At 38.6% G+C, this 22060-nt stretch overlaps 1 protein-coding gene and 1 pseudogene across 1 annotated transcript in view; both read right to left on the reverse strand.

Annotated features, from left to right (window-relative positions):
- Positions 1-22060, reverse strand: part of CNTNAP2 (contactin associated protein 2) — a 1946064-nt gene that overhangs the window by 1644868 nt on the left and 279136 nt on the right. The gene's annotated exons all lie outside the window — the stretch shown is intronic.
- On the reverse strand, positions 16229-16670 carry LOC123951851 (annotated as a pseudogene).

The following is a 22060-nucleotide window of genomic DNA, read 5'->3' on the forward strand; positions in this document are numbered from 1 at the left end:
ATTGTGAAGCCTTAAGGAGAACTTGGGAGATTGGGGGGGGGGGGAGATTGCCCCCCACAGAGCAAGTTATCCAGGACTGAAATGGTCAGAATCAGAGGAATCTGGAGTATTCAGTTCTATTCTCAGTAGCAGCAAGCTCCTTGGGAGGACTTAGGAGACTCCGGTAAGTTTCTGTGAAGACCCAGTCCCAGGCAGAATGGGTGTGCCATATCCAGGCTTTCAGATCTGGAAGAATCTGGAGTGTCTCCCGCTATTTCCAATGGCATCAAGCAAGGGGCCCCCCACGGGAACATTTAGGTCACAAAGTAGACAGGGACTTAACTTTAAACACGAGGCCTGCCTAGCTATCTGACCATAATTTGAGGGTCTGCTGCTTTGGTTTTCACGTTTCCACGTGGCTTTATCCCCCAAATTAAACTTAAAACATGATTAAAATAAATAAATAATGAGATCCTGTACATCCAATTTTGGACAACTCTCCTGGCTTTTGCAAGCTTCCAAAAACAAAAACAAAAACAAACAAAAAAAAACCCTACATGTAATCCATCACTATTCAAGGATATTCCCATTATGGAGATCAGTGAGGAATTTCATGTTTTCAGAAATTGCACAAGTAAACTGAAACATAAACTTATGTTTTTTTTTAAGAAAAAATTCTCTTATTCAAAGATTTGGGATATATACACATGTGCTCAGAACTCACATCATTTATGGTTTGTATCCAAGATCGTACAACTTCATAAACATACAACCTACAAATAAATGGTTAATGTGTTTTCTATAGTTCACCTTTTAAGTGATTTTTATTAAGGTTACTATTGTCTTTGATGTTTTATTATTGATTTTCTGCCCATTGGCAGTTTCCTTGGATGAAAATACAAAAAAACTGACCCCTGTTTTCTTCTGTAAGAGCTTAAACTCAATGTGAAAAGCTATTAAAACATGCACTTATCTAACTATCCTATTTTAGTTTTGCTCCAGAAAAACAAGCTGGAAACATTACTTTTTTCACTCTAAATTGAGTTTTCAAGTTTTCATTTTCTTTTCCACTCAGTGATGTCCCCCTTTTTTCCATTAAGACCCTATGAACTTAAAAATCATGCTAATTCTATGTGGAATAAGAGACAGCCTTCCAGGAACTAATAAGCAGACAAGATGGGGAGGCCTCTGTCTCTTTAACCAGATACCGGTCCCCATTTTCATTTAAGTGCAGATGTTTGTTCCAAACTGATACTCTTGTCCTGTCATCAGGCCCACATTTGTTTATTGACTTGGCCTCATTCAGGAGAGGCTGTGAATGGATATTTTACAAGTGAAAAAGAAATACAGATAGTTAGCATGGGGGGGAATAAAATGACGTGTACTAGAAACATAGACATAAGGATACACTAGTAGGGAGAAGGCAGGTCTAAGATGAGTTTTTGAAGCCAAGAATCAGGTCATCCCTTAGAAAGATTTATTCAACGTAATTGCTTTGTGTATGCCCTTACAAACCAAGGGTTCTCCATAAGGATTTTTAATATGATTGATTTACATGTAAAGCTGCTTTTATTTGCTCATTTACATGCAATGTCTTGGTGCTAAGGAGGATATACAGCTAAAGATATGAAAGAATAACAAGGCTTAACCTGATAGCTCAGACTGACAGGAGCCCTAGGATTCTCCAGATGGTAGTAAGAGATGTAGATCTAAAAGGGGCCACAGTTGGGGAACAGAGGGAGAAGAATTATAACATAAAACACAGAGTGGACAGCTACATGAGGACTGTCTCACGTCTTGTGCAGGTTGGTTTCAGAGAAAAAAAGAAACATTGAGGGAACAGTATTATATAGTCCCTTCATTAATGAATCTCATTTATCCATCTCAAGCTATTCCCCCCAATTTTTAAATCCATGCATCTATGTATGTAAATACATATCTATATGTGTGTCTATGAATGCATGTATGTATCAATCATCTCTATCATCTGTCTATATATTAACTGTATATTTTGGTTTGGCATCATTTTGAGAGTCTAGCATTTTACTCATAGGTATTCTGTGAAAACAGCACTTCACTTTAACAGACCTAAACATGTATTGGTTAACCAATTAGTGTCCCCTTCTTACTGTGTTTCAGAGTTAAGTACAGAGATCCACCCTGCTTACCTAGGTTTCTTAATGCATAAACGAAATTTTTAAAAGGTGAGATACCTAGTTAAAAATCAACTAGACTATGATCCTATTGAAAGCAAGACTTCCTTTTGCAAAATCTCTTACTTCTGCGTAGACAAATTTCAGCTAAAAGCAAAACTTGCCATGCAAAATCCTTTGCCTTGTTAAACTATATTCCCTTAAAATATGTAAAGGAACAAGAAATACTTGTAAGAAATAGTCAAATAGTAGGATGACCTTCGGAGGTTTAAAAAATTATCATACCAAGAAACGATTTTGATTTTATAAAATTACCCTTGAATCTAGAGACTAAGACGTAATTGTGTATCTCTATATGAACTAAATTTAATGATCCTTGAGAAATATTCCTTTGAGCATGACCTCAAAGAGCTGAAGATTTCATGTTTATCTTTAGTTTGAGACAGTTTGTTGTGATGCACTGTAGGGAGGCTTTCTTCATTGTTTCTTCTACTTGGGGTTTGTTGAGCTTCTAATATTTTTAAATTTATGTTCTTCCTCAAATTTAAACATTTTTGGTCATCGTTTCTTTGCCATTCCATCCTTTTAGGATCCGGAGCTGGCCCACAGCCCCATGACGCACTGTTCATTTTTTTCAAGTCTCTTTTCTCCTTTGTGTTTCGTTTTAAACGATTTCTATTTGCTGTCCAGTTCAGCCATCTTTTACAATGTCTAAGCTAACATTATTGCATCTTATGTGTTTTTTAATCTCCAGGAGTCCAAGTTGGATCTCTGTAATACCTTCCACATCTGAAATTATCACGCTCAGTCTTTCCCCCAGTTTCTTGAACATATGGGACAACAACGGTAACAAGCGTTTTATGTCCTTGTCTATTAGTGCATTATCTGTGTTATTTCTCGGCCTGTGTTGACTAGTTTCTTTTTCCTCATTATGGGTGACATTTTCCAGCTAATTTCCATGTCTAGCAATATTTGATTAGATAGCAGACATTGTCAATTTCACCTTGTTGCCTCTGGACATTTACATACTCTTATAAATACCCCAGGTTTTGTTACGTGACTCAGCTATTTGGAAATATTTTGATCATTTTGGGTCTTTCTTTAGAGCGTTGTTAGGTAGGGCCAGAGCAGCATTTAGACTAGGACTGATTTTGCCCCACTACTAAGGCAAACGTTTGTGAGGGCACTAGCTCATGGATTACGAGGTTTTTCTGTCTGGCTGGTGGCAGTAAGGCACTGCTTCCAGCCCTATGTGAGCTTCAAGTATTGTTCCCTTTACTCCCTTATAACGGTTCCTCCTCCAGCGTCTGGTAGTTTCCTCACACACCTGCCTGAATCAGGATCCCACTGAAGACTCCAGAGGGATCCTTTTCAGAACTCTGGAGCATCCTTTCTATACAGTTGTCTCCTCTCTAACACCCTACCCTGAGAACCCTAACCCTCTCAGCATCTGCAGACTCAGCTCTGTCTCCTCCGTGGAGACAGACAGCAAAGCTTCCCCTCCCCCTGCCCTGATAAAGGAGCCCAGACTGGCTTTGGGAGTGCTCTCCAGGCAGTCAGCTGGGGCACTGAAGGTCTCTTCTTCTCTGCTTCCAGTTGCTCAGACATCGCTGTCTAGGACCGACTCAAGGCTTGAAAATCACTATTTCATACGTTTTCTATGGTTTTGCGGTGTTTCAGGTGGGAGGATAAATTTGATCCCTGCTATTCCATCTTGGCCAGAACGAGAAGCCTTTCTAGGAACTTAGAATCTTGCTGTGGATGAGTTTCCAAAGATGAATTAAAGAAAGCATACAGAATAACACATCACTAACTGTTAAACTGTGTGCATGACCGTTATTGCTCTGGGAAATTAAGTTTAAAGGAAAATTTCAGTTCAAGTAATAACTGCCTGAAGTTTATTGAATATCTGATAACAGAGCATGCTTTATATTTCCAATAAGGAATAAATGGGAGAATTGGACAAAAATTGTAACTGGGTGGTTTGGGTAGAGATAAGAAGTGAACGTCGTTAGCAAACGAATTTATCTGGTGTTAAATTTTGTAGTTTCTGCTCTTACTATTTTAACGACAGAGACACAAACTACATTGTACTCATCTACTCATTTGTTCTTTGATGCAATCAAATATTTATTGAATATTATCATACATGCCATAGACTATACGCTGGGAAATGGCTATGTGTAATAATGGATGAGGCAAGCGTTTTAAGCCCAATTCATGCAGGAGAAAAATATACACAAATATTCATAAAAAAATTACTCTAATACAAGTTTATGCCAAATGGCATGGGACCAAGATATATACAGAAGGCCATTTATTCCCTCTGCAGGTGAGGATAGGAAATCAGAATAATTTTCAAAGGCAAGGTGATATTTAAGTTGCATTTTGAAAAGGATTTGAAAACTTGCCAGTAGAAAACTGTGAGAAAAAGAGAGCTCACTCTAAACATAAAAACAAGACTGGCTCACCATGTGTGGGACCCAGTGTAAAGTGAAAATGCACAGCTCTTGCTCAAAACTCACTGAGAATTTCAAAACAGAGATGGCAGAGAATTAAATCAAGTGTGGGGACCCTTTGAATGCAGGGACCTGGGACAGCATAGGTCACAGACCCTGGCAGCTGCTGTTTATGTCTAGAGCATAGGTTATATGGCAGTGAAAGGCTCAGAGATGAGCCTGGAAAGAAATACAACACGGGGGGTGGGGGGGGGGTGGGGGGGTGGGAGTGGTTTGACTGAGACCAAAGAAAAGGGAAATTGATGGAAAATCCTCAAAAATTTCTTTTGAAAAAACAACTGCTCTTAGTTTAGTAGATCTTTCCTATTATTTTTCTAGTTTCTGTTTCATTTCTTTCTGTGCTACTCTTTATTATTTGCTTCTTTCTGCTAACTGTGATCTTAGCTTGTCCTTTTTTTTTTGTTTTGTTTTGTTTTGTTTATTTACAGCATAACAGTGTTCATTGTTTTGGCATCACACCCAGTGCTCCATGCAGTACGTGCCCTCCTTATTACCCATCACCTGGTTCCTCAACCTCCCACCCCCCCGCCCCTTCAAAACCCTCTGGTTGTTTTTCAGAGTCCATAGTCTCTCATGGTTCATCTCCCCTTCCAGTTTCTCTCAACTCCCTCTCCTCTCCATCTCCCCATGTCCTCCATGTTATTTGTTATGCTCCACAAATAAGTGAGACCATATGATACTTGACTCTCTCTGCTTCACTTATTTCGCTCAGCATAATTTCTTCCAGTCCCGTCCATGTTGCTACAAAAGTTGGGTATTCATCCTTTCTGATGGAGGCATAATACTCCATTGTGTATATGGACCACATCTTCCTTATCCATTCATCCGTTGAAGGGCATCTTGGTTCTTTCCAGTTTGGCGACCGTAGCCATTGTTGCAATAAACATTGGGGTACAGATGGCCCTTCTTTTCACTACATCTGTATCTTTGGGGTAAATACCCAGCAGTGCAATTGCAGGGTCATAGGGAAGCTCTATTCTTAATTTCTTCAGGAATCTCCACACTGTTCTCCAAAGTGGCTGCACTAACTTGCATTCCCACCAACAGTGTAAGAGGGTTCCCCTTTCTCCACATCCTCTCCAACACACGTTGTTTCCTGTCTTGCTAATTTTGGCCATTCTAACTGGTGTCAGGTGGTATCTCAATTAGCTTGTCTTTTTTTTTTTTTTTTAAGATTTTATTTATTTATTTGATAGACAGAGATCACAAGTAGGCGGAGAGGCAGGCAGAGAGAGAGAGAAGAGGAAGTAGGCTCCCCGCTGAGCAGAGAGCTCAATGCAGGACTCTATCTCAGAACTCTGGGATCATGACCTGAGCCAAAGGCAGAGGCTTTAACCCACTGAGCCACCCAGCACCCTGCCCTTCTTTCCCTAGTGCCTTGAGGTATAAAGTTAGGTTGTATCTTTGAGATCTTCCTTTTTTAGACAAATTAAAATTATGTCAGAGATAAACAATTTTACTACTAAGCTCACAGCATCTCTGGCTGCAAGTACAAAATAAGCAGTGGCCCCCAGTAAGTCTACATGGCATAGTCTTTCAAAAGGTGATCACAAAACACTATGTTTCATTCTACATGCCTTTTGCAATAGAATTGATCTCTCCTTTCATCAAGAAGTGGAGTCTTTTCCTCCTTCTCTTGAACAAAGGCTGGCTCAGTCACTGGGTTTGACCAATAAAATGGGGCAAAATTGACAGCGTATGGGTTCATTTAAGAGGACTTGCAGATTCCATTTTGTGTTCTTGGAACACTCTCCCTTGGAACTCTTCCAGGACCCTCAAGAAGACCAAGTTCACTATGAAGATAAGGTTCGTGGAAAAAAGGGAGGTGCCAGATATGTAAATAAAGCTTTATTAGACCTCCCATCCCAGCTACCCTGGATGTGGATGAATAAGGAAACTCAGCCCACACTGGGCTGAAAAAGCCTGATTCCTGGCAGAATTCCAGACTCACTGGCTTATGAGAAATAATTAATTATTGTTGCTTTGAGCCAGTCATTTTGGGGGGTGATTCATTATATAGCAACAGATAAGTGAAACAGAAATCCGCCTGGGGACATAAAACATGAAGTGTCATTACATTTAGTCTTTTCATGTTTTCTACAAAAAGTGATAGATTCAAAAAAAAGTGATAGATTTTAAAACATATTATTAATTACTCTTAAAATGTTAGAAATTATTATAAGGAGTATTCACTATTACTTGTTTTTGCTGTTCTTTTTAGATCAGCCTCTAACTTTTTAGAAAGCACGCAAAACGTAAGTAGTATTGGTAAACACCTCGAGTAAGATGATGTAATAATGCGAACACAGAGAGAGGAGTAACAGGAATGAAACCACTATATACGGAACTGTTGACTGTTCACTATAGCTAGGCAGACTTCATATCAATGTTCCACAGAATTCAACTGTGTGAACATCACTGACAGATGTGATCTTTATTCACCTAAATACAATGAACATGGCTTAGGGCTGATAGGATAGTGCAGTCTCTCAATCATCACTGATTGCAATCTGTAATCTGACAGATTTTACATCACTGTCAACGAAAGCATCACCATTTTAAAAGGCATATCAGCCAGCTGAATATTAGGGACATTTGTGAAATGTGCAGAAATCTGTCTATGGTGTGACCTTAAACACCTTTCACTGTTCACCACCTGGGTCTTCCAGTTCCAGAGCAAGTTTGAGCTGACACACATCCAATTTCTGCTGCTGAATGCAACTCAGATTCTTGATATTCTAAATTAAACACATATAAGAAGACTGAAAATTAGAGAGGAGACAAACTGGTTGGAGCCAATGAGATTTAAGGAACATGGCAGTGAATTCCATAGGTTTTCTTTTTGCCTCACATATCCCAGACTGGGTGCTGGAGAAGGCAGCAACCCCAAAACACCAATGGACACAGCGAAAAAAAATCCCCCAAAAGTCAACTTTCTACAATAAACATCTCTTCAAGCAAAACACTGAAGAAGAAATTCACTCCCGCCATCAAATGGGAAACCTGCACCAGGCTCTTAGCAGTCATGTCCAACCTCTCCTCATCTCAATGTAGAATGGTTTTGGAGAAAAGTAGGGATCCTGGACTCCCATCCCACCCCAGTGTAATGAAGTGCCCCTCTCCCTACCCACCAGGATAGTATCAGCTGAAGCTTAACAGGAAGCCTAAAATCCCACCTCAATCAAGTAGTCTCAGAGTAACCTTTCCCATGGCATGGTGTCAAAGGAGGCTGAAGAAGAAACCTGAACCTGACAGTAATACTAATAGTAATAGTAATATTACTAATCTGACAGTAATAAGGAAGTGGGTGTCAGAGAGCTCATAAAACAGAAAATTTAGAGAATGTTCAGAGTCTGATAACAATACCCCAAAATGACTAGGATAATATCACAATCACTCATTACAAGAAGAACCAGGGAAATTTCTACTTAAATTAATACAACTGACAGTAGCCAACACTAACAGGATACCTAACTGGGAATTGTGCGACAAAGATTTCAAAGTAGTTATCATAAAAATGGATTCAGTAAGTAATTATGAAGTTTCTTGAAGCAAACAAAAGGACAGAAAGCCTCAGCAAAGATACAGAAAACCTAAAGAAACAAACAGAAGTTTCAGAACTAAAAAGTACCATAAAGGAAGCTAAAAATTCAGAGGATGAACTCAAGAGCAGAACATAAAGGACAGAGGAAAGAATCTGTGAATTAGAAGACAGAACAAAACAAATGACCCAGGGGCACCTGGGTGGCTCAGTGGGTTAAGCCTCTGCCTTCAGCTCAGGTCATGATCCCAGGGTCCTGGGATCGAGCCCTACATCAGCTCTCTGCTCAGTGGGGAGCCTGCTCCCTCCTCTATCTCTCTCTGCCTGCCTCTCTGTCTACTTGTGATCTCTGTCAAATAAATAAATAAAATCTTTAAAAACAACAACAACAACAACAAATGACCCAACCTGAATAACAGAAGGAAAATGGACTAGGAAAAAGGGAAAGGAACAGAGTTTCAGGGACTCATGAGACTAAAACAAAAGATCTACTATGCATGTCATCAGAGTCCCAGAAAAAGAGATGAAAGAGGGTCGAGCTAAAAGATTATTAAAAAAAAAAAAAAAAAAAAAAAAAGGCTGAAAAGGACTGTGAGGGACTTAACAATTTCTACTTCCAGGAGACTGCCGTAGTTACTATGCTTATGGCCGAGGAGTAGTGGTCACTTGGACTATAAAAGGCAGCTAAGGGAAACATTCGTGATGACAGAATAGTTCTTTACCTTGATTGCACTGGTGGTTACGTGCATCTACACACGTGGGAAATATTATATACCTTATACCAATATCAATTCACTGCACTGTCGTTTTGTAAGACAGAGCCATTGCCAGAAACTCCTTGAAAGGTACATGGGGCCTCTCTGTATGACCTTTGCAACATCCTGTGGATTTACAATTAAAAATATAAGGATCCTATGTTCTCTGTCCCTCTCCTGAGATGGTAGTAGATAGAGTTCAGGGAAAATCATTTTGAGCTGCAAGTCAGAAGACTCAGTTGCAGTTGCCACTGTATGGGATGCTATTCTGGAAAAGTGTATCATTTTGGAGAACTGTCGTGACTGTCTGTGCTTTGTTCCCTTCACTGGAAGGAAAGGGACAAGATAAGGTTTCTGACACCTCTAATTCTATGATTTGAAAAACTGGCCAAAATTAACAGTCATACTGTATGATCTCACTATGATCACTGAATACGTGTAGGTAGCATTATGAATTTGCCTACTTAGTCATTATTATTTTAAGACACTTCACAGGAACTTGTGGGTTAACTTAACGCTATATAGGGAGTGTCCTGTCCACAGAGTTATTTAAACTCTGAGTGACTCTGACTATTGTTCCATTTTGGAAGCCAACACTATTTCAAAAAAAAAGTCACAAATCTACAGCCCCATTTTACTTTAGATGTGTGTATTAGGATGTAAATTCAAACCTTTAAGAATTTAGAAAAAACAGGAACAAATGCATGAGGAACTTGAAAGACAGAATTGGTTTTCTGATATGATTCAATTTAAATACCCAGGATAACAAGCAAACTACACTGATTCTCTTTTATCATAAAGAATCCATTTGGGGATGTTTATTAACTCTAACAGTCTTCTGCTTGGCATTTGAAACTATTAAAATAAACACTCCTGTGATTATTGCAATTTGAAAGATTACTTTGTCAAACTGTTAAACCTGAATTTATAGCACAGGTGTTAATGAGGCATGAAAACTTTTCCAACCTGATTTGCAGTTGCAAGATTTTCATACTTTATAGCAGTCTAACTTTTTTCTTAAGTTTACATAATGCCAAAGAAAAGAACACTTCTTTTCCAGTATATGCTCTATATTAGATCATCAAAATAATAACAGTTCAGGGGATGATCTGAAAATAGTAAATTGGTTCTCGAATAAATAGAATACAATAGGGAAAACGAAAGTCTTGTGATCTCTAAAGGGCCTTTCATAATTGGCAAAAAATGAAGGCAGTTGCAAATATCCAACCTCAGGAATGCACATCCCTTCCCCTAAAATGAAGTAAGAATCGAGTCAGCCTTTGAGACAATAAAATATCTTTTCTCCTTCACTGAAGCTATAGTCTTGGCATAATTGTGCTGTGGCATATACTCTCAATTAAGCAATAAAAGTTAAGCCCACAGCAACATTTAAAATCATGTTAACACATTTGTTCCCAAATTTTAGATTCAGCATAAGTCTAACAGAGTGCATTATTTAAAATCTGACTTGAATAACAGAACAAGACCAATTTCCTTAGCCAAGTTGACAAGTCCATTTATAAAATATTGTCTTTAGGGGTGCCTGGGTGGCTCAGTGGGTTAAAGCCTCTGCCTTCAGCTTACATCATGATCCCAGGACCCTGGGATCGAACCCCGCATCAGGCTCTCTGCTCAGCAGGGAGCCTGCTTTGTCCTCTCTCTCTGCCTGCTTCTCTGCTTACTTGTGATCTCCATCTGTCAAATAAATAACATGTTTAAAAAATATATTGTCTTTAACTCTTTAAAATATATGGCTTTTAAAGCTAAGTCAAAAATAAAATAGAGGCACCTGGGTGGCTCAGTTGGTGAAGCATCTGATTTTGGCTCACGTCACAATCCTGGGGTCCTCACATTGGGGTTCCCTGGGGGAAAATCCCTGCTCAGTGGGGTGCCTGCTTCTCCCTCTCCTTCTGCCTCTACCCCAACTCATATTTCTTGCTCACTCTGTTCTCTCTCTCCATCAAATAAATAAATAAATCTTTAAAAAAATTAAAAACAAAATAACATAAAAATGTGATCTTTATCATTGGAACTATAGTTAATGTAAATTACTACCTTGTGAACACTTGAAAATATTACATGTCTAATGTTAATATGGTCTAATGTTAATATGCTATATACAGAGCTGAATTTGGGTAAAAATTTGCAAGCAGTCTACTTCCATAGTCAGAAGCTCTTGGGCTTTTCCAAGGTATAGAACAATAAAAGCAATGAGATGTTGTGTTAAGCTAGGGCAAGACTCATGGGGAAGTATACTGTGTATTTCAACCGGATTTCTCTGCAGGATCTAAATCAGAACTTTCACAAGTTGCTCAAGTGTTCTGTGTATTACTCAATATCAGAGTTAAAAATAAATCTGCATGTGATACAACCCACTTGAGAGCTGCCTTCACCAACTTCTCATTGTTTCATTGTCTCACACGCTTTGTTTCATTTTTTTCCCCCTAAAACCAATAGGCCTTTTCCTTAGCTCAGTGACCACTGAGGCAAATAATGGGGATTTGTTTTTAAATGTTCACTGATGGGAATCTGAAACCACCATGTTCTCAAGAAAGCACCAGAATGCTTGCAAATATAATTTCTTCTTTCTTCTTTTCTGCTACACCCTCAGCCTTGTGCATTGGAGGAAGGGATTTCTAGACTGTAGTTTACACAAGAGATTTCGCTAGATAATCTTGACAGAGTAAAATATTAAAATGTTCACAGCCACCATCCTCTTTGAATTGGTTTAGCCCTTGATAATAACTTAGCAACTGCCACCAAAACCGTGTTCTCGTTTCCAACATGCTTCCCTTGTACTGTATCGTAATTACCATGATTATTACTAAACCATAATATTTTTATTTAAACAAAAGCACTTTCTACCCATGTAACCTCATGATTCCAGGTTCAATTCTTTGGAGGCAATCCTGCCTTTGGCAATCTTTCTCAATTTACATGCAAGATCAGTTAATTTAGTAAGAAAGATCTATGACTCTTTCCTGCTCTCGAGTCAAAGTGGTTCTTGCTTTGCACCATGTACCAATCAGCAAGAAGTAACTTGGCCATTTTACCAAAAATGATCCCATTACCTGAAGGATATTTTAGAGAATTTGTTTCCTAGAGGTTCCCAACAATAAATTTCCTACACAAGACACTAGAATTCTATTTAAAAAGAAAAGCAGCAATAGATACTTGTTATAACTCCAAGTTAACCTAGCATTTATAAAAAACTCTTACTATCATTCCTGCTATGAAGTGGACTTTTAGTAAATGTTATTTGCAGACTAATTCATTCTTTCTTCTTTCCTCCTTCCTCTGCTTTCCTCTATTACACACTATCTTTATTTAACCCAGGTTTCAGAAATGCTAATGTGAAAATAGAATATTCACGAATTCTCCAGATAATGTGAATGCACAAACAAGAAAGGAAACTTGCAGAGAGCAACACATGCACACACCTGTATTCACACCCCCCTCTTCAGTTATCTGATTCCCTAATGGGAAAAAGATTTCTTATCTCGAACAATTAAAAAGCTCTCCATCCTGTACTTTAGTCTGCCAGCGATCTGGAAAACCTTCCTGGGAATTCTTTTGTTCCCTCACATAGAACTGTTTACTCTTGGTTTATATTACATATTCTATTTCAATAATTAAAATGTTACCATGTCTTGACAGGAAGCAAGTATTCCTAGACAGCGAAAGGCATTTTGGTCTCAATTAGACTTCTTTTTGCCAAATTTACCATGTATACAGTGGGTACTCAATATATGATTACTTGACTTGATTTACTGTAAATTGCTCAATTTACAGTTGAAAACATTTGACATTACGCATGAGATTACAATATGTCAATATTTATTACAATAATCTCAGTTATACTTATGCTACATGGAAAGGGATAAGTTGAGCGTGGCCAATGCTCTATTTCTCTCTCAGGGGGAAAAACTTTGGTCACTCCACTATAAAATCTAACCCTTTCTGATAAATTTACTAATATTTGTCTTGAGGAAATTTCTTATTTATGAAATTAGTTTAGCAGACTGTCCCTAGTATAGGATCGCTATGGTAAATACATGTAGAATCTATAGCTTTATGAGGCATAGGTCCTTGGAAAGTGCCATATAATCCCTGAATGATTTCAGTGCAGAATGCTGGTGTTTCATAACACTTCTCACTACGGGAGGCCACCAGAAATATCCACTGAGATAGATCATCTATTACTTTGGTCCAAGAAAAGTGTCCAATGTAGAGAAGAAGGACCTGGAATCCATACGGGACATCTCCGTATTTCCGTATTGCTTGTATCTTTTTAATTTTTAGTAAAGCTTGCTATTAGGATAGTTTCTGATGCATGTAAGTCTGGTTCATTTTGCTGAGTGGACCAAAAAAAAAAAAAAAAAAAAAAGGAATAATGCCAAATAATCAGACAGCACTAAGGATGGTGGTTTCTATTGAAAAACGGATATGGAACAATTTTCCACAAATTCATATTCAGCAAACATTTACTAAACACCAACACAGTGGATATTAGGCATATTCACATACATTATTGGTTGAATTCAGCTTGATGTTCAAAACAACTACGAAATTACTGTGAAATGGCTTATATATTCTCAATTATCAAACGAGAAAATTGAGGCACAGAGAAGTTATATGGCTTATGGATGGCACGCCGTTGACAGGGCTGGCGTAACTTCTTTTGCCTTCAAGGCCAGATGTTTTGATTTTTCAAAAACGACGTGAATCTGATAAACCTGAATACAAAACATGGCTTTGTTACTTACTAAATTTAGGGGTTTGTCAATTTTCCAAACAATACTGATCTTGTCTGTAAAGTGGCAATATTACTAACATCATTAATGTTATATACTAGTTTTTAGATGAATTAAATGAGTTAATATTTTAGAAAGGTCAGATACTGGGGCTGCCAGAAATCGTTATGCTGTTGTCCTTATTTCTCATGCTGAGTCCCAGTAGCAGTCCTGAAATCTCTAACCAGGGAGGCCTAAACATAGCAATTTGAAAGGAAAGGAGGAGGGGAGAGCAGGGGCATTGCTTTTTTGTTTGTTTGTTTGTTTTGTTTTCCTAAACAAGGTTATGAAATTTCCATTGACCCCAACCAGGGAAAACTGGTGGTAAAATATAATAATTTTTAGTCAAGGCAGCAGGTGGTAGAATTTAAACATTGAATTCAGGATCCTTAAAAATCCACTATCTTCTTATTTTTAAAGAAAACAAACCATCAAAAGGACAAGCCATGGATTAGGAGTGCATGTTGGAAAACACCATGAACTCGGATCCAGAGGGGAGGAATGCTAAGAGCTCACACTCACCTCCATGGTCCCTAGGCCCCAGGCGTAACTTGCTGGAACATGGGGGGGCTGCATCCCGTGAGCATGTCAGAACAGAGAGGGGGAGGTGTGCTGTGCTAGGGTAGTGTAACACCACAAAATGGTGGGCGGGTGGGCAGAGACTAAAGGAGGAATCATGCTCACAGGCTATTTCCATTCTGTTGCTCATAGGCTATTTCCATTCTGTTGCTCACAGGCTATTTCTATATATCCTCCCCCTCAACAAGATGAACCACTCACTTGAGTTGGAGATGAGATGCCTTGAAGAGGTAACAATTCAACACGGGAAGCTTTTGGCCTATTGAGCTTCATTTTGAGGCAAAGGGCCTGTAGGGTCAAGGTTCTGAAGAAGGTATTTCACACACACACACACACACACACACACACACACACACACCCCATTTCACACACACACACACACACACACACACACACACCCCAAATGGATTCTGAGGACTTACCCTAGTTTTCTCTATCTCATTCATACCTCTCTCAACAACTAACATATAGGATAGGGGAAATAAAAACCTACTCTTAGTACATCATAGAAAAGTAAAAAAAAAAGTAAAATCTAAGTAAACAAGATGGAAACATGGGGCGTCTACATGGCTCAGCGGGTTAAAGCCTCTGCCTTCGGCTCAGGTCATGATCTCAGAGTCCTGGGATCGAGTCCCACGTCCGGCTCTCTGCTCTGAGGGGAGCCTGCTACCCTCTCACTCTCTCTGCCTGCCTCTCTGCCTACTTGTGATCTCTGTCTGTCAAATAAATAAATAAAAATCTTAAAAAAAAAAAAGATGGAAACAGTCTAAAAGCTCTCAGAAACATGCAGCAAAGGAACAAGGAGATCACATGGACATTAGACGTCCTGAATGCGAGTAGATAAAGGATTAACCGTTCTACATGTCCAGGGAAAAGAACCTGTGGCTTATAATTTCATATGTAGCTATTTCACCACTTAAATGTAAGGATAAAATTAATATATCTGTAGGCATCTAGGATTTCAAAAGTTTTGGTATGCACAGATATATATAACAAATGGTATTTGAAAATAGCCTCGGAGAAAGTACTATAGTAAGAGCAGAAATTATTCCAGAAGAATGAGTAAGAAGGCACAATACATGATGGCTATGCAGATATATTAAGATGCTTGTTACGTTCTGAGGGAATATGATGTACTATCAATTTTACAACAAAGATGGGAAATATTAATATTACTTTTTCCTTTGTTTCTTCTCTAACTCTTCCTAGAAAGGAGGTATGACAGGAAAAACCAATAAACCTCTGATAATCTCTCCCTTTTCTCTTTCCTTTTCCTCTGGCTGGAGACAAGGAATTGAGGGCAGCACACACACGTCTCAGTGACAAGAGAGTACACAGAATTGCTCTGTGACTCTTTCTCAGGTAGGGTCTTTGAGAAGTGGAAAAAACTCAGAGAGGGTTGGGAGATTAAAGAGCCAGGAGGATGACCTTCCCCAGGGAGTAGCAAGTGGTAGACCCCAGGGAGTCAGCAAGACCTTAGAGAAAGACGGTTGGTTGCTGGGTTTATCTTGTGGATACTCGCATCCAATGTTAGAGAAACCAGGGAATGGTGTCCATGCCCACACATGTAATCATGGTGCAGAGAGCACCATGATAAATGCAGACGGGAAGGAAAGTCTATAAGAGTATCTTCAACTGAGGATCATATAGATTGATGGACCTTTCAGGGGACACCTAGAGAGATGATTCAATGACAGCAAGGATATTAACTGTCCAGCAATACGTAAGTCCTCTGAGACTCTGTAACAATCCCAAGAAAAACACTTATTTTGCCAACCCAGAAGAATAGGGTTGGAGATAGTTCTTAAGCTGACTTCTAGATGAAGGTTCTTCAATGGCTATGTGTTTTTATACTGAAATTACATATGGTTATAGTTGTGTGTGTGTGTTTTTTTTTAACAAGCTGTGGCCAGTTTTATTAAAGAAAAATTCTGCGTGATTTACTTTTCACCAGTCTGTTCTGGCATGCTTCTAATGCTATCAGAATCACCTGGATCAATGATAGCCAGTGTGCATACTCTGTAGTCTTTCCCACATGCTGTGCCCAATTCAATTTTATTGCCACTGTAGTGATGGACACCAGTTATGGCCAACATGGCATAGTATTCTATTTCAGATTTCCTCAAGGCCGGGCAGTTGTTGGCGAGGATGACCGGCTTCGCTTTGCCATGTCTGATCATTTTCAGAGTCTGCTTGTACCCAGCACGTATTTTCCACTTTTCATAATGAGCTGGAGCCTGGAGTTGATCGACTCCAGCGACTTTTTCATCATCTTCACGGCCACCATCTTCCTGCCTTAGGTGCGGGACGGCCCCAACCAAGAGCAGCCGCCAAAATGGCCGGGAGGGAGAAAGGTGGTTATAGTTTTAATTAAAAGTTTTTATACCAACAAGGTTTAAATAAAGGTTTAAAACATTATCGAACCTTTATCTTAAGATCACCTCTTTGCTCTCTATGAATTATTCACTGTGTGAGTCAGTGAAATACACCTAAATTTCTGGCCCTTATTTTAGAAGTCCAGGACAAGGTGTCAATGTAACCTTTTGATTTACATCCAGTGGGAACTAAAATGAGTTGTGGGACATTCCAAGTGTGCAGTGAACTGTTACCCTAGATATTTGACAATGAGGATGATGCTTCACTGAACTGGCATGTCCCCATCTCAAATTCTAAAACTGAGTTTTTCAGTTAACTGGATAAGCAATTGATATGAAATAGTCATGAAAACAAAATAGAAAATATGTACCTACTTACATTACTGTAAAAGGTATGGGCTCTTCAGGATTGTTAATATTTTGAAGGATTTGGTAATAAGTCTAGCATTAATTATTAAATTTGGTAATAAGTAGCTTTAACTCTCTCACCACTGAGTGTTAAACAATGTGCAACTGTGAAATATTTACAGAGATACTGTTTTGGGGGGAAACTAAGTACTAATGCTCCCCAGAGATTCTGATGTAAGATGAACATACGTCCAGACTATCTAACCAGTGTGACTTTCAATCCCTGCATCTTCTCTTCAGGTAAAAGACATGCCCATCCACTTCATTAAATGTCACCCTATATTATTATTTCACAGTCATTGTCTAAGGGCTTTCATTACATCCTTCAGATTTTAAATTGAATGTCAAATAGAATTTCGGTAAGAGAAATAAAAGATCAAGAGTTTCTTGTGAGAAAAGTTCATAGATAAGTTTCATACTTCTCATATAGTTTATTAAATATTAGGTTTAAGAAATATTAACTGACCAAACTTTAAAATGAAAAAAAAAAAGTCACTTTTACATTTATTTTTACTCCACCAAGCTTCTTACTACTAAGGTCCACGTTTTCAAAATTAATTCAAACAGTGAGGCAACTGGTTGGGCAAATTCTAATACAGCTATGTTAACAATAGGACAGAGTATTTGAATGTGGGATGATCCCATAAATCCAGGACATCTCTTAGTATCCATGCAATACCAGGAAAGATGATTTTTTAAATAACACTTCCAAAGCAGGCAAGTATGTTGGAACCTACATGACTAAGAAAACAGTCATTCTGCTTTTAAATAAATGGAAGGATAAAAGGACATTCCCCTTTGTGGTGAGCTACAGAATGTGTGAGCTTTGAAGGTGAAGACACAGAGAGACAGTAAATGCTGCTGGAGTTGGGTTTGGAAACACTTAGAGATGTGGGGTGAGTTAATGAAATTAGGTCTGGACTGGACATGGGATTTTCAAATCATCTACTTGGAAGTCATAGTGGAAGGTGAGGGAGCAGATGTGACATTAGAGGGAGAGAAAACAAAACAAAAGGCAAACGAGTTCCTTGCTGAATATCGGTACTTAAAGGAAGATGTTAAAGCCTGACATTGGGTCTAAAACCGGTAGGAGAATGAAAGATTATGCATCGAGGAAATCAGTGATGAACACGTCAAAAGGCAATCCACTAAATACTTTACGAGCATAATATATGGAAGAAACGATAGCGTAATACTGGTGTATGGCTTTGAAATTAAAGAGAAAGTTTTTAAAAGCTTAATTACCTTAAGCACTGGCAATGTAAGGAAGGGATAAATATTCCCTTCTCTAAGAAGAAATGTGCTCTCTGGGTGTAAAAAAAAAAAAGGTATCAACGGCAGGTACTTCCGTCATCAGAGTTGGTACTGTATTACTTTGAATAAATGATCCAAAAATATAATGAAATACCAAAGATTATAGATTATCTCACATTAGTTTTGAAAACACAGTGTCAAGCTAACATGAATACACCAGCAGAACAGCCTGTCAGCACCTGTGAACAGTAGTGAGCAGAGCAGTAGTAATTTTAGAAGAACAGGAAGACGATACATCAGATGACAGACTGCGGTCATCAAATTTCTACCCAAAAGAGAGAACCAGGAAGAAAAATGAACTCCTATTTTTCCAGCCAGTGTCCAGTCCAAATTTTTAGAGTTATCAACAAAAGCTCAAAAGAAAAACATCTCTTACTTCTCTATAATCTTAAGACATTTGTTAAAAAAAGGGGGGGGGCGGCTTTTGGACCTGAGTTATCAGAAAACTCAGGACAACACAGAAAATAACTACTAAATCCATCAAATATTTGGACCACTACAAGAGATCTTTAGTTATTACTGCTGTTGTTTTAAGGAGAAGAACCTACACTTCCTGAAAAGGTGAGGGATAAGGCAAGATGTGTTTCCAACACACAGTAATAAAGGGAAATATAAACATGGCCACAAATTTCCCATTCACTATAAATATGTATCCCCAAACCCTGAAAGTAATATTTGGCAAACAAAAGAAAGTGTCTCACTCGCTTATCCTGTGGACAGTAAACCTCAAATTGCGTGATCCCATACGGTTAAACAAGATGATAACATAAGTATGGTGAAGAAGCATTTAAAATCAGCGTTTTACAAACTGTCCTCCACAGAACACCAGATCAAAGGGATATGGATAGATTCCAGGAGGAAAATAGGTTTCTACAGTCAAATAAGTTTGGGATTTAACACACAGTGAAGAGCTCCCTTTACTACAGGGCTTCTAAAGCTCTAATATAATATGCGTTATATGCTCACTATAAGCTAGGTCAGCATAGGTCAATATATGCTAGATTATATCTTGATAACGAACCCTGAACTCCAGTGGCTCAACACAATAAAGGGTAATTTACCATTCACACTACACACCCATCAAGCATGCACACAGGATAGCAGCGGTGCTCAGTCCACAAGGACCCCTGGCCAGTGGAGGTACCCCCATCTCGAACTGCCTGCAACATGGGGCTTCCTCCATCACCACAGTAAGAAAAGGGAAATAAAGAAACAACAGAACAAAACAGAGATTGACACCTAGTTCACAAGTCTTCCAATGTCTTACTGTGAAATTAACTTCCCTCTGCTTACACTGTACTGGTTATAACTGGTCACATAGGTCAGTACCCTGTGGGACTGGAAAATATAAAGAAGCAAGCTTATGTTTGGGTGAGCATTAGTTATTTTTGCTCCACGGTCCAAAAGGGAATTTTTATTTTTATTTTTATGTTTTTAAAGATTTCATTTATTTATCTGACAGGCAGAGACCACAAGCAGGCAGAGAGGGAGGCAGAGAGAGAGGGGGAAGCAGACTCCCCGCTGAGCGGAGAGCCCGATGCGGGGCTCCTGTGACCTGGGATCATGATCTGAGCTGAAGGCAGAGGCTTTAACCCACTGAGCCACCCAGGCGCCCCCAAAAGGGAATTTATAAAATGCAGCATTTCCCCAACTAATTTGAGTATAGAATTGTTTTTTAGTGTTGTCTTTTATAGAATCAAATGTCAGTGAAACACAATTTGGGAAATGCCAACTTAAATAAGCTTTTGCTTGATAAGAAGGAATTTAAGCAATGTTACTTAATTCAACCATAGTATTTTGACACAAACACACCGAAGAATCATAAAAAGATGCCAAAATTAGAGATGAAATACTGGGCACCATAAAATAGAATTTTGATCAGTATGGTAGTCTCTAATATTCTGTATTAGTATACAACTCGTGCATACACACACGTGCTGTTCCTACATCTCTGAAGGAGTAGTTTTGTTTGGAAGTTTAATAAAGGGATTCTTCTCCTTCCAGTATTCCTACAGTGTTAGTGTTAACAATGCCAGCCTTTGATATTTCTTGTCAAAAGGGAAGTCAGCTTAGCCCCTTGTTACATTATATTTCCATTCTTTAATACCACGGAATAACATGCATATATTTAATGCTCCAAAAAGCTCATATACCAAGCACTTTATACTACACTGTTTAAGAAATTCTGTAAACTCCTTTATACTACATATTTCAAAGTCAAAGTTGGATTCTGAAAAATATCTATTAAGTGTCAGAAATTTCCATTTTCAGTATACAATCTTCTTTGTGTTTTATGTTTTCTCTAAAGTGGTTGCTTTGGGGATTTTTGTTTGTTTGTTTCTTTGTTTGTCTTAGCATCCCTGCAAAGATTTTTCATTTTGCTTTTTGTCATCTATAGAGTTGTAGTAAGCATTCTGAGTTATTTTAAATTGGAATGATTTTCTTTTAATCTGCTTATTCTGATTATTTAGGTTCCTATTTCTCTTTAAAATAAAATTATTATTGTATATATTAAATTCAGAATATAGATCAACACAAAACTTTTCCAAATGGATGTGTTGCTTCCAAATACGCCATGTCAAAAACGATGAATCCACAATTTTATGGCCACTGGAGCCACAAATAACGTCTCATCTTACCAGTGTTAGTAATTAACCGATTATTACTCGAATTCTCTGCACATATGTGCCAAATAATATCAACAGTATAAGAGCATATCTGTTTTGCAGACATTGTTTAATATGTAAACTAACTCAAGAATTACTAATTCGCAAAAAGGGATTAAGGAAATTTTTACTCACTTTCTCGCCACAAACACAAAACCTCCAAAGTATTATTTTGATGTAGACCTGTGGTTTATGCTATGTAGGAGTCTACTTGTGAGAGGGATACATGGCACTCATTATAGGAGATTATCAGTATCTTCCATCTTATGAACTCAGAATGTTCTAGATACTCCCTAAGCTGTCATAGCTTCTCTGAATAACTCATCTGCAGTATAGGGGGGAAATGGGTTCAATAACTGGTTTGTTTGCAAATAGCATAGAATGGTAACTTTACAGGTTGAGGCCTTAGATTCAGCCAAATCTTGGTATTTACTTATCAAATATATTATTGACTAGCTATTGACCTTGGGTTTGATGAAAACAGCCTACCACAGATATGCTGTGATTGCTACTTGCCCCTATTTCCCGAATCAACCTTTTTTTTTTTTTTTTTTTTAAAGATTTATTTATTCGACAGATAGAGACCACAAGTAGGCAGAGAGACAGGCAGAGAGAGAGGAGGAAGCAGGCTCCCCGAGGAGCAGAGAGCCCGATGCGGGGCTCGATCCCAAGACCCCAGGATCATGACCCGAGCCGAAGGCAGAGGCTTCAACCCACTGAGCCACCCAGGCACCCCCCGAATCAACCCTTTTAAATATATGATGTCATGCCTCCCTCTGTTTGTGAGAAGAGGAAATGACTGTCTGCAACATATCTTCAAATGAAAATGGTGAATAAATAGGCTTGGGGTACATATTTGTAAATACGGTGGTTCTCCCTTACCCACTGTTTTGGTTTCCATGGTTTCAGTTACCTGCAGTCAAAGGTCATTAGAAGCCCCTGATCCTTCTTCCAAGGATCCTCCTGCAGTAGGTCCAT

This window comes from Meles meles, chromosome 10, assembly GCF_922984935.1.
Source record: "Meles meles chromosome 10, mMelMel3.1 paternal haplotype, whole genome shotgun sequence".
NCBI classification, from domain to species: domain Eukaryota; kingdom Metazoa; phylum Chordata; class Mammalia; order Carnivora; family Mustelidae; genus Meles; species Meles meles.